Source organism: Phodopus roborovskii, unplaced genomic scaffold (assembly GCF_943737965.1).
Source record: "Phodopus roborovskii unplaced genomic scaffold, PHOROB, whole genome shotgun sequence".
NCBI lineage: Eukaryota > Metazoa > Chordata > Mammalia > Rodentia > Cricetidae > Phodopus > Phodopus roborovskii.
In genome coordinates, this window is record NW_026126436.1 from 888070 (window position 1) to 901366 (window position 13297).

A 13297-nucleotide genomic window follows, 5' to 3' on the forward strand; every position below is an offset into this window, starting at 1 on the left:
TCTTGATCCCTCCTTTTCTCCTTCTCCTCCTTTTCTCCCCTCTTCTTTCTTCCTCCTCCCTCACCCTCTCCACCATGCTCCCAATTTGTTCAGGGCCTCTTGTCCCTTTCCTCTTCAAAGGGGACCATCTGTTTTAGGGTCCTTGTTGTTTCCTAGCTTCTCTGGAAGTGTGGACTACAGTATGGTGATCCTTTGCTTTACATCTAATATCATTATATGAGTGAGAAAAAAAACCATTTTTGTCTTTCTGTGACTGGATAAACTTACTTAGGATGGTTTCTTTTACTTCTATCCATTTGCTGCGAATTTCAAGATTCTGGTTTTTTGTTTGTTTGTTTGTTTTCTTTGTTTGTTTGTTTGTTCCACTGAGTATTACTCTACTATGTAAATGTACCACATTTTCTGTATCCATTCTTCAACTGACAGACACCTTGGTTGCTTCCAAATTCTGGCAAATAATGCTGCTATAAACATAGTTGAACAGATGTCCTACTTGTATGAATGTACATCCTTTGAGTGTATGCCTAAGAGTGAAATTGTTGGATCTTGAGGTAGACTGGTTCCCATTTTCCAAAGCAGCTACCATACTGATTTCCAAAGTAGCTGCATATGTATAGTTTGCACCACCACCAGTAATGGAGGAATGCTCCCTTTTTCCCCATCCTCTCCAGCATAAACTGTCATTGTTTTTGTTGTTGTTTGTTTGTTTGTTTTCATTTTAGTCATTCTGACAGGTGTAAGATGGTATATAAGAATTGTTTTGATTTACATTTCCCTGAATTATTAGCAATTTTACACAATTCATTACATCATATTTTATATAGTTCCAGGTGTCTATACCTGTACTGTAGGGATCACATAAACATAATCAGAATTACAAATTTAATTACTATATTTTTCACATGTTTTAAAGTATTGACCTCAAAAAGAAAGGTCACTACTAGCAGATGACCTGGTTACAGTTCAATAACTGAGTACTCAGTGACCAGAATTTTTCCAAGCTGGTGAGTTAGCACTAGTTAGCTTTAATAGCTCAATGCTGCCAATTCCATTTCTGCTTTCCTTCCTACAACTAAGATTTAAAGAACCCAAGACAATGGATGCCGTAAAACAATCCTCCTGAGATAGTTTCTATTTACGACACAGTCAGGCTTATTGATCTTTCAGTAAGACACATTCACTGTAATTTATCCTTTAGCAATAATTATTTTCACAGAGAGAAAAATATATGAATGAATTTACAGCTAATGAACTATATAAATGTCTAAGTAATTATTATGGACAGGCTAATTGGTCAATTAGAATTATTACTTTTCTTATCAAGTTTTTATAGTTTGTGAATACACATTGCTACTGTTCTATTGGTACATAGTATTTTTCTGTTATAAATACACGAAGACCTAATGAAATTTCAGGACCACATAAAGACTTTAAAAAGTAATGTAATTATATTTGAGTACATAAGGATGGACAAGATAAATATAAAATATCAGCAAACTCCTCTGAAATTCTGATGTCATATTGAAAGCCACTCTTTCACACTGTCTTCCTCTCCAAAACTGCCTCTTTCCCCTTTACTTCCCTTTTCCTACCTGTATCTCTTCCTCTTATCTTTTTATTCAATTTTTCTTTTACCTTTATTTTCCTGCATTTTTCCTTTTACCAGGTACAACACATCACTAAATGTTACCATAAATTTAATTTTTTAAATGACATATTCTCCTTTACAAAAGAAATAAAATATGTTCTTTATTCCTTGGAACTATATTTTAATTCCATGACTAACCTGTATGTAGCCTTTTATGCTACCATGTCATACACTGTGAAGCATCCATGTTAGAAGCCCTGGATGGCCTGTTACAAGATGAAGCATGATGTGGAAGAGAGACTCTCACAAGAGTTCCAGAGAGATATGGTTCAGACAGAGCCTCTGAGAAGTCTAGTCCAAAATAAAGCGAGACACCAACAAACAACAGAAATTCATCCACAACTGGATTAACACCTGAATAATCAACCCAATAAATAAACATTTCCTTTATATATTTTATTTCATTTTCAATTTTTTATGCAATAATTTGGATAAAATTTTACTTAGATTTGTAATTTATTAGTCTTCCATTGATACAAATTATTTAATTCTTTCCTATTGTATAAATATGTAGGATGACACATAATTAAGGATATGGAGACTTAGTATAAAGTTCCTAAGTGGAAATTTTTAACTACAACAAGTTTTTAATCAGATTAATTTCTATAGTTGTATATGTAAGAATTTTCTATTTCCAATTCTGTTTTGCTCAATGTGAATATTTGTAAGATGGTACTGGATAAATATCTCTGAAATAAAATAAGTGTTTAAATAAGCAAAAAAAAATGTTCTTAATTTTTATCATAGAAAAATTTATGAAGAGCCTCAGAACCAGGAGAAGTGTGAGAGGGTTCGAGCTATAGACCCCAAGTAGCATCAGTGAGAGGCCTGATTGCCAGCCCAGAAGCTGAATCATAGGAAGGCTGGAGTTTCATGCGTGGAGCAGTGTTAGAGGGAGGCCTCTGCCTCAACCCCAAGAACAAGAAGTGATCACTGCATGAAGATACAAGGATGACCTCAATTAAAAGTCTAAGCAATAGTGGAGAGGCTACCTTAACAGCCCTTCCCCAATAATGATATTGATGACTACCTTATATGCCTAGGTACAGGGTGGGAGGGCCTAGGTCATACACCAAATTACTTGACAGATTTTGATGATTCCTCATGGAAGGCCTCACCACCCTTGGGCATTGGATAGGGGATGAAATAGAGGGGTTGGAGGTAGACATGGTAGGATGGGAGAGGGAACTGGTATTGATCTTATGCTTTTGTACTTATGCTTTAAATTTAAATGAAATTTATAAAATTAAAAAGTTGCTGATAATTGGAACATGTCTACTTTTATAGGTTAAAACATATATGTGTTCATATCTGAAGGTAGTTCAATTTATGATAATCTAGATAACATTTGAATACCATTACTGGCTACCCTCTCAAACATGAATCTAGTTATTAGATTAATTTGAGAATTTGAAAAAATAATCCCTCAAACCTGTTCCACAGCCATATCTCCATGTAACATAAAAAAACATAAATTTACACAATTCAATAGAAAATATAATAATCCTAAAAAGAAACTGTATCAAACATCTCTATTTTTCTAGTCTCCCAATTTCATGCAATAAAATTGTGACTACATACAGACCTGTTTCTCTCAAACATAATGGACACATGATTTTCCTTAAAAACCCACACTTCTTGTTATTATTTTCAAAAATCTCAATGAGAAGCTTTCAGTGCACTGGGAATGGGCTGGCCCCTTACCTGAATTCATCTCAGCCCTGCTCTTATTAGAGCCTGTCTAGACATGCTTGCTGTATTGTTACCCAATGTCTCAGAGTTCTAGTTTAACATTATAGGGAAATAATAATCACAGTTGCATTCTGTTACAAAGAGTGAAGAAATAAATTTATATGAAGCATTTTGCCCTGTTTTTATCTTGACTATACACTTCTTACATTAAGGGATATTTCTAATTTTTAAATTAGAAGTAATTACATATCTTTTATAGTTATCCCTTAATTTCTTTGAAGTGTTTGTGTGTGTGTGCAATATTCATGCCCATGACTGTATGTGTGAAAATTAGTTGATATCAGATGTTATTTTCTATTGATTTCTATAATTTTTTAGAGAATATTGTATATTTAAATTTGAAGCAAGCTGGTTTTACATGTCAATCCCAGTTTTCTCCATCTCCCCTCCTCCCCTGCTCCCCTTTCAACCCAGATACAACCCCATTTCTGATCCCCAGGGAGGATGAGAACTCCCATGGGGGATCTTCAAATCTTTCATGGTATTTCGAGAGGGCTTAGGCACTTCCTCATGTCTAGGTTGAGAGAGTATCTCTCTAGCCCATCCCACATACTGATTCACTACCAGAGGCACCATGGATTGACCAGTCCTCCTAACTGACACTCACATTCAAGGGGTCTGGGTTGGTCCTATGCTTGTTTCCCAGCTATCAGTCTGTAGTCCATGCACTCCCCTTGTTCAGGTCAGCTGTTTCTGTGGGTTTCTCCATACTAGTCTTGACTCCTTTGATCATCACTCCTCCCTCTCTGAAACTGGATTCTAGGATTTAGGCTCATTGTTTAGCACTCAGTGTCTGCTTCTGCTTCCATCAGCAACTAGATGAAGGCTCTAGGATGACATGTAATGTAGTCATCAAATTCATTATCAGGGAAGGGCATTTAAGGTATCCTATCCACTATTGTTTAGACTGTTAATGGGGGTCATTCTTGGAGATTTCTGGACATTTCCATAGTGCCAGATTTTCTTTAAACCTATAACCACTCTCTCTATTATGGTATCTCTTTCTTGCTCTCCTTTATATTTTCCCTGCCTGAATCTTCGTACTCTCTCATGCTTTTCTCTCTCCTCCTCCTCTTCTTCTCTTTATCTGAACTTCATCGCCCTCCCCACATGCTCCCAGTTTACTCTGGAGATCTTGTCCCTTTCTCCATCTACTGGAACCATGTATGCTTGTCTTAGGGTGCTCATTGCTTCCTAGCTTTCCTGGTAGTGTGGATTGTAGGCTGGTAATCCTTTACCCTATTTCTAAAATCCATATATGAGTGAGTACATACCATGTTGATCTTTCTGTTACTGAGTTACCTAACTCAGGATGGTTTCTTTTAGATTAATCTGTTTGTCTTTCAATTTCAAGATTCCATTCCATTTTTGTTGTTGTTGTTGTTGAGTAATATTCCATGTGAAAAACTTCAACATTTTCTCCATCCATCCATCAGTGGAGGGGCATTTAGGTTGCTTCCAAGTTCTGGCTATTACAAACAATACAGCTATGAACATAGTTGAATCCTTGATGTGTGTCTTTCGGGTGTATGCCTAAGAGTGGAATTGCTGGATCCTATGGTGAGCTGACTCCCATTTTCTTGAGGAACCACCATACTGATTTCCAAAGTGGCTGTATGAGATTGCACTCCCACCAGCAGTTGAGGAGTGTTTCCCTTTCTCCCCATCCTCTCCAGAATAAACTGTCATTTCTGACAGGTGTAAGGTGGTATCTAAGAGTTGTTTTGGTTTGCATTTCCCTGATGGCTAAATATGTTGAGGAATTTCTTAAATATCTTCCAGACATTTTAGATTCCCCTATTGAGAATTCTTTATTTAGTTCTGTACCCCACTTTTTAATTGAGTTATTTTGTATTTTGATAACTGGCTTCTAGAGTTCTTTTATATTTTGGAAATTTTCCTTTTGTCAGATATGGGGTTGATGAAGATCTTTTCCCATTCAGTGGGCTGCTGTTTTGTCTTGTTGACTGTGTCCTTTACCTTACAGAAACTTTTCAATTTCAGGAGGTCCCATTTATTAATTTTTGATCTTAGTGTCTTTGCTAACAGTGTTTTGTTCAGGTAGTGGTCTCCTGTACCAAATTGGGCAAGGGTACCTCCCATTTTCTCTTCTAAGAGATTCATTGATGCTGCATTTATGTTGAGGTCTTTGGTCTATTTGGATTTAAGTTTTGTGCATGGAGATAAATATGGATCTATCTGCTGCATTCTACACACCAGCATCCAGTTATGCCTGGACCATGTGTTGAAGATGCCTTTATTTCCATTGTATTATTTTAGCTTCTATGAACAAACTCAGGTGTTTGAAGTTATGTGGATTAATAGCAGGGATTTCAATTTGTTTCTTTTGGTCTTCCTGTCTATTTTTGCTCCAAAACCAAGTTGTTTTCAGGACTATAGCTCTATAGTAGAGTTTAATTCAGGGATGGTGGTGCCTCCAGAAGTTCCTCTATTGTATAATGTCGTTTTGGCTATTCTGGTTCTTTTATTTTCCCATATAAAGTATGGCAGGAAACAGGCCAAGCTTACCTCCTCCCATGGTTGGAGGTGGGACTCAGATGCAGGCAGTCTCTGGGTCTCTGGATGGGCTGATCCAAGGGGACAGGCTCCACTGCACTCAGTCCCCAATCCTCAGGAGGCTCTTTTCATCTCCATATTTTTATTTTTAAATAAGCCTATTCATTGAACCTGGATTTTATCATTTCAGCTAGACTAGGTATACAGCAAGTTTCAGAGATCCACATGTCTCCAAATCCCCAGAGTTAAAGTTACATACATATGTCATTGAGCCTGAACACACTTGGGCATATATGCTGGGATCTAAACTTGGCCCTCAAGCTTCTGAGGCTAGTACTTTATCCACTGATCCATCTTCCTAGCCTCTAACCAAGTTTTCCAGATCATGCTCTTCCTTATTCCTCTCTAGTTTCCAATTCTGACTAAAAGAAAAACTGAGCAAAGTGTTCTGGGATTCCATAGATTAAAGTTATCATTGTTACGACTCATGTGTTTACTTCTTCCTCTTCCTGTATTCCATTGTAAATTATCTCCCTGCTTTAGTTCACATGTGACTTAACCCTTGAATAAAAATATTTTTAGTTAGACAAGGATTTCTTCTTATCTTTAGAGATTTCTTTTACAAGTACAGCATTAGTATAAACATGAATTAGAAAATAGATGTAATAAAAAATAACTAGATTGTCATATAGCCTCTTGTATTGTCTGGCCCATATCTCTATGGTAGAAATATTTCTCTCTGATATATCTGGATTCTTCTATGACTAGCAATTGGAAAACATAACTTTTATTTTCCATATATCCAGTTTAATTTTCACTTTTTGTCATATGTAACCAATTGCTATGCTAACTAATTTTAACCGAAGGAAAACACAGTACTAGTGTGCTCTGGAGCACATTGCAGAACTGGAAAGTCAGAAGCACCAACATTTGTAGATTCTAGTAACTCCAAATAAAACATTTACTACAAAGATTTTGTGGCTGGCTATGGCAAAAAGGCAATATGAATTGATGGGCTCATTTATCTCCACGTCTTCAGAGACCAATTTGTGTTGTTTAACCAACCACATTAATGCATTCTGTATGTTTGTCTGTGAATAGTCACTGCTATGAGATACCTTCCAACAGCCCAGAAGAGTTTAATATTATCAAGGTTACAGCTGTACTTGTTCATAAATAATTCATTTAAAATACATTTTTTAATTAAAAAATAGGTCATATGATTCATTTTGCAGTCCTGTGGGTCATCAGTAGATCATCTGGGGATGATTCATTAATGCATTCTTTATAATCTGCAGTCTGCTATCCCACATTTGTTCATAAATATACTGAGCAATACTGCCTGTGACTCCTTGTCTTTCACTGCAAAATTCACAGAGGCACCTTTGACTAGCAACCCCATGGATTTGAAGACAATATGGGCTCATCTAATTCTAATATTCAAATACCAGCCATGTGGTACTTGGAAAGTTGTCCACATTTGTCACATTAAGTGATAGTTGAGATTTGGAAGCAAATAAAATAGGACATCATTTATTTACTTACATATAACATTGCTAGTACTACAAATTGAAAAAGAAAAGGTAGAAAATGGCATGGGGTATCTGTTGGTACTTAAATTGGTCCCTAAACTCACAGCCTTTATAGAACATGATTAAAACAGAGAACTTGTTTTCAGGGATATTTTCAATTCAGCTTTCAAATGTCATTGAGGAATGGCTAAAAATACTACAGAGGAGTATTCCTAAGATGATACACATAAACTATTTAGAAGTAATTGTCATTCTGAAGTCCACTTTTGTCCCTATTGGTTAATTTTGATGACATCCTTGATCAACAACTATCACAAAACTCAGCATCAGACCAAGTAATTCATTTCTTAAAAATATTTATCCCCCAGAGTCAATCTTTTCTCAACCAACTTACCTCAACAAAACAAAGAACAAACAAACAAAAAACAGAACATTCTAGTTCAAGAAAAGAAAAATACATACCTAATATGATGATTGATTGGGAGAAGTAACTATAACTGCCAATCTTACCTTTTCTTAGATAAATGGCCAATAGTTGGGCAGGAGTATTAGGAAGGAATTCTGGACAGAGAGAGCTCTTAGAAGAACAGGAATCTCCAGCCAAAAGCAAAGGAAGGAAGACATGAAGGAAGAGAGGGAAAAGTCACAAGTCTCTTGGAAGCACATAGATTCATAGCAATGGGTTAACTTCAGTTATAAGAGCTAGTTAGAAACATTCCTAATCTAAATCCAAGCTTTCAAAATTAGAAAGAAATCTTCACAAAGTTCTTTGGAAGCTGGCAAAACAGAGAAAGACTCTTTACATTGAGGTTCTCTCAAACTAGATAAAGTGTGGTGGCATGTTCTGCATTCCCCAGGAGTGGGCCTTTTTTATCCTGATAAAATCAAAGGTATATTTCTCCATACCCCAAAATTTTCTGCTGTTGACAAATAATGCACCTGTCCTGCTAATGCAAACTGTTGAGTCTCAGAACATTTGAAAAAAAAAATGATTTGAATGAACGCAAGATAGAAATCTGTATAATGAAGAGATATGTATGATTTTCTGTCATACTTAATGGGTGATTAGTCTGAATGCCAGCTCTCCAGCAAAGGGGGGTTTCTCCAACAAATGATTAAACATCCTTGGTTGCCTTATCTGTAGCACTGAGCTTGTTCAACTTGACATAATCAGGAGTCACTCCTCAAGAAGGACTCTGAGTTAAAGAATCATCTCCATCAGACTGGCCATGTTGGTAAGGCATTTTCTTTATTATTAACTGATGCACGAAGGCACAGTCATTGTATCTGGAACCATAATTAGGCATGTGGGCTGAGCTGTGTAGGAAATATAGTAGAGCATAGAACTAAGCAGTTTTCCTCCCTGGTTTCTGCTTGAGTTCATGACCCAACTTCCCTAAATGATGGATGGGCTATAATCAGGATATGATCAGCAAAATTAACCCTCTCTTCCTCAAGATGTTTCAGATCATGGTTTTTACCAAAGAAACAAAGAACAAAAACAAAATAAGCCCATTTATGGTGGCTCATAATGTTCTCATTCCTGATCCTTTTGTCTGTCTCCTCACAGAATGAAACAAAAATTATACAAGCATGAAAATTTATTACAGATGTCCTTCATATTCCTTCCCAGATGAGGCCACTGGAAGTTTCATGGAATCCAGTGTTGGACACCATGGTACTAGAGAAATTGCAGATCCCTCTTGGATTACTAATTCTGCTTATTAAGAAAACTGAAGGCTGGTAGGACTACCCCAAGTCCATGCCTGCCAGATCATGGAATGTGGCCGTGTTGGTAAGGTATTTTTTATCATTAACTGATGAATGAAGGCACAGTCATTGTATCTGGAACAATTATTAGGCATGTAGGATGAGCTGTGTAGGAAAGATAATAGAGCACAGAACTAAGCAGTTTCCTTGCCTGAGGAGAGACCTCCTAGAGAGCTTGGACCACACAGAGCTACAGATATTGAACCTCTGAACCACTTAAGCCACCAGGAGAGTGGTGTAAATAGACCTCACCTGCTTCTACTGGAAGAAGTGATGGTAAGACAGCAATACAAGAAAACACCTAACAATAGAAAGATAAGCATAACACCACCAGAATCTAGGGACTCTACAACAATGAGATGTGAACACACCAAAGCAGACGAAGCAGAAGAGAATGACTTAAAAAACATCTTTATAAAAAAAGATAGAGGTCATCAAAGAAGAAATGTGAAAATCCCTTAAAAAAAATAGAAGAAAAAGAGATAAAGACCACCCAAAAAATGCAAGAAACGAACAAATCTCTTGAAGAAAGTAATGAAAGTCAAGAAAAAACAAACAATTGAAGGAAATAACTCAAATAGTTCAAGACTTGAGAACTGAAATAGAAACAAGAAAGAAAATACAATTTGAGGGAATTCTGGAAATAGAAAAACCGGGCAAACAATCAGGAAATACAGACACAAGTATAACCAACAGAATACAAGTTATGGAAAAGAGTAGCTCAGGCACTGAAGATAAACTAGAGGAAATAATTCATGGACCAAAGTAAATCTTAAATCCAACAAATCCTCAACACAGAATATTGAATACCATACCAGAAATATAGAATACCATAAAAAGGACAAACCTAAGAATAATATGCATAGAAGAATGCAAGGAAGCCCAGCTCAAAAGTACAGAAAAAATAATCAACAAAATGTTTGAGAAAAACTTTCCCAATCTGAAGAAGGACATGTCCATGACAGTACAAGAAGTATATCAAACACCAAACAGACTGAACCAAATAAAAATTACTGCTTGACACATAATAGTCAAAGACAGAGGCAATAGATAATCCCACTTCACTAGGACCCAAGGGTAAAGCAGGGCAAATGTATTCACAATACCATTGCCAACAACAAATCTAAAACAAACAAGCATGAACAATTAATGGTCCTTACTTTTCCTCAACATTAATGGTTTTGAATCAACTATAAAAAGACAAAGGCTAACAGAATAGATACAAAGACAGAATCCATCCTTATGGTACATAAAAGAAACACATCTAAGCTTCAAAGATAGACATTACCTCAGGATAAAGGGTTGAGAAAAGACCATTCAAACAAATGAACCCAAGAAGCAAGGAGGTGTAGCTATCCTAATATTGAACAAGCTGATTGAAACCAAAATTAATCAAAAGAGATGAAGATGGTCATTTCGTATTCATCACAGGAGAACTTCATCAGCCCAAAGTCTCAATACTGAGCAAGTATGCCCCCAAAACAAAGGCACACACTTCCATAAAAGAAATGCTACTAAAACTCAAAGCTTACAGAAAACCTCACACACTAATATTGAGAGACTTCTACACCCCATTCTCACTGCTACACAAGACCATCAGGCAGAAACTTAACAAAGAAACAAAAGAACTAAGAGAAGTTATGTTAAATGGCTTTAACAGACATCTATAGAACATTCCATCCAAACACAAAAGAATATAACTTCTTCTCTGCTCCACATGGAATATTCATAATATCAACAATATATAGGCAACATAACAAACCTCAACAGATAAAAAAATTTGGAACAGTCCCCTGTATCCTATCAGACCATCACGATTTAAAATTGAAATTTAACAACAAAACAGTCGCAGGAACCTACATTCTCATGGACACTGAAATGTGTACAAACGAAACTTACCTGGGTCAAAGAAGAAATAAAGAAATTAATGACATCCTAAAATTCAATGAGAATGAGGACACAACATACCTGAACTTATGGGACACCTTGAAAGCAGTGTTATGAGGGAAGTTCATTGCAATAAGTACCCACATAAAGAAATGGAGGATACTCACATTAGAAAAATAACAGCGCAACTGAAAGCCTCAGAGTACCAGGTGAGCCTACATTAAAAACAGCTGGACAAAGCAGCCTTACAGACTACAGCCAGGATTTCTGCATCGTCTTAGAATCCCCCATGACAGTGCCCCTTACCAGCAGGAATTAGTTTGGAAAGAACAATGCCCAAATTCCCAAATATTGTCTATAAATGTTTGTTTTCATTTAAATGGACTTGGTTATATAAAGTAAATTTTAAAAAATATTTGCTACAGAATAATATTCCATTGTGTAGATGTGCCACATCTTCATTAACCATTCTTCAATTGAGGGGCATCTAGGTTGCTTCCAGGTTCTTGCTATTACAAATAGTGCTGCTGTGAACATAGTTGAACAGATGTCTTTGTTTCATGGATGTGAGTCCTTTGGGTATATGCCTAAGAAAGGGATTGCCAGGTCCTGTGGTAACTATAGCTCTGTAGTAGAGCTTAAAGTCAGGAATGGTGATGCCTCCTGAAGTTTTTTTATTGTATAGGGTTGTTTTGGCTAACCTGGTTCTTTGTTTTTTCCATATAAAGTTGATTATTATCCTTTCAAGGTCAGTGAAGAATTGTGGTGGATTCGCAGGCAAGTGGATGGTACTTGAAGAAATCATCCTGAAAGAGGTAACCCAGTCACAAAAAGAGGAACACAGTATGTACTCACTCATATATGGATTTTAGACATATTGCAAAGGATCACCAGCCTATAATTCACACCAACAGAGCAACTAGGATACAAGATGTGTTCTAAGAGATTCATATAAAGTCCCTCACATTACCAGGAAGGGACAAGTCCCACAGAGCACAGAGGAAGTGGGGGGGGAAGTGAATGGAGAGAGAAGTTGGAGAAAACGAGGAGGAGGAAAGGAAAACATGTGTGACCAGGAAGATTGAGGCCGATTAGGAATAGAAGACAGGAAAGAGAGAGAGAGAGAGAGAGAGAGAGAGAGAGAGAGAGAGAGAGAGAGAGCATAAAAGAGGGAGCCAATATTGATTTGAAGATAAAATTGAACACAAAGAAAGGTCTAGAGAACTACAAGACTTCTGCCAACTAACAATTTGAGCTTCCGTGGAAAGGCTACTATAAATGCCCTTCCTGGAGAGTAAGATCAGCAACTAACTTATCCATGGAGCCCTCAACTAATATCTGTTAGAAATAGGAGCAAACATCCATACATAAATACTGAGTCAAAGTAGAACCCAGATGTAAATGGAGAGGACAAGACCAGGCGGCAGAAACACATAGAGACAGCTTACCTGAACAAGGAAGAGCTAACAGGCCACCAGACTGATAGCTGGGAAGCCAGCATGGGACTGACTCAGGCCCCCCTGAATATGGGTCTCAGCCCGAAGGACTGAGCAGTCTAAGGGACCTGAGATAATGGAGCCAGGATGTATCCCTCATGCACAAAAGGACCTTGCGAACACATCCCCCGTGGAGGAATAACTGCCTTAATCTAGAGACAGGTGAGAAGCCCTAGTTCCTATTTCCCATGACCTGTCAGATCTACATGACCCCATCTGGATAGCATTCCCCTATATGTGGAATTGGGGTGGGGGGATTGGAGGGGAGGGTGATTATAGTGCATGTGAGAGGGCAGAGAGTGTAAAAGGGAGTGAAGGAGGGAAGGAGGGAGGGAGGGGGGAAGAAGAGAGGGAGGGAGGAAGGGAGGGAGGGAGAGGGAACTGGGATCTACTTGTAAAGTAATAAATTAAATTAAAAAAATATGCTTTGACTCCAAAATTTAATTTCAAGGACACGTTACTGGGGAAAAGGATTTCTAGTTTTGTTTCCACAGAAAATAAAAAGATGTGGATTCCTTCCAGACTAATGTGGTTTGATCAAGCTAGACTGCCTGCAACAGAGTACCAGGTGATTCTACATTCAAAACAGCTGGACAAAGCAGCCTTGCAGAGTACAGCCAGGATTTCTGCATCTTCTTAGAATCCCCCATGACAGTGCCCCTTACCAACAGGAAGTATTTTGGAAAGAACGACAC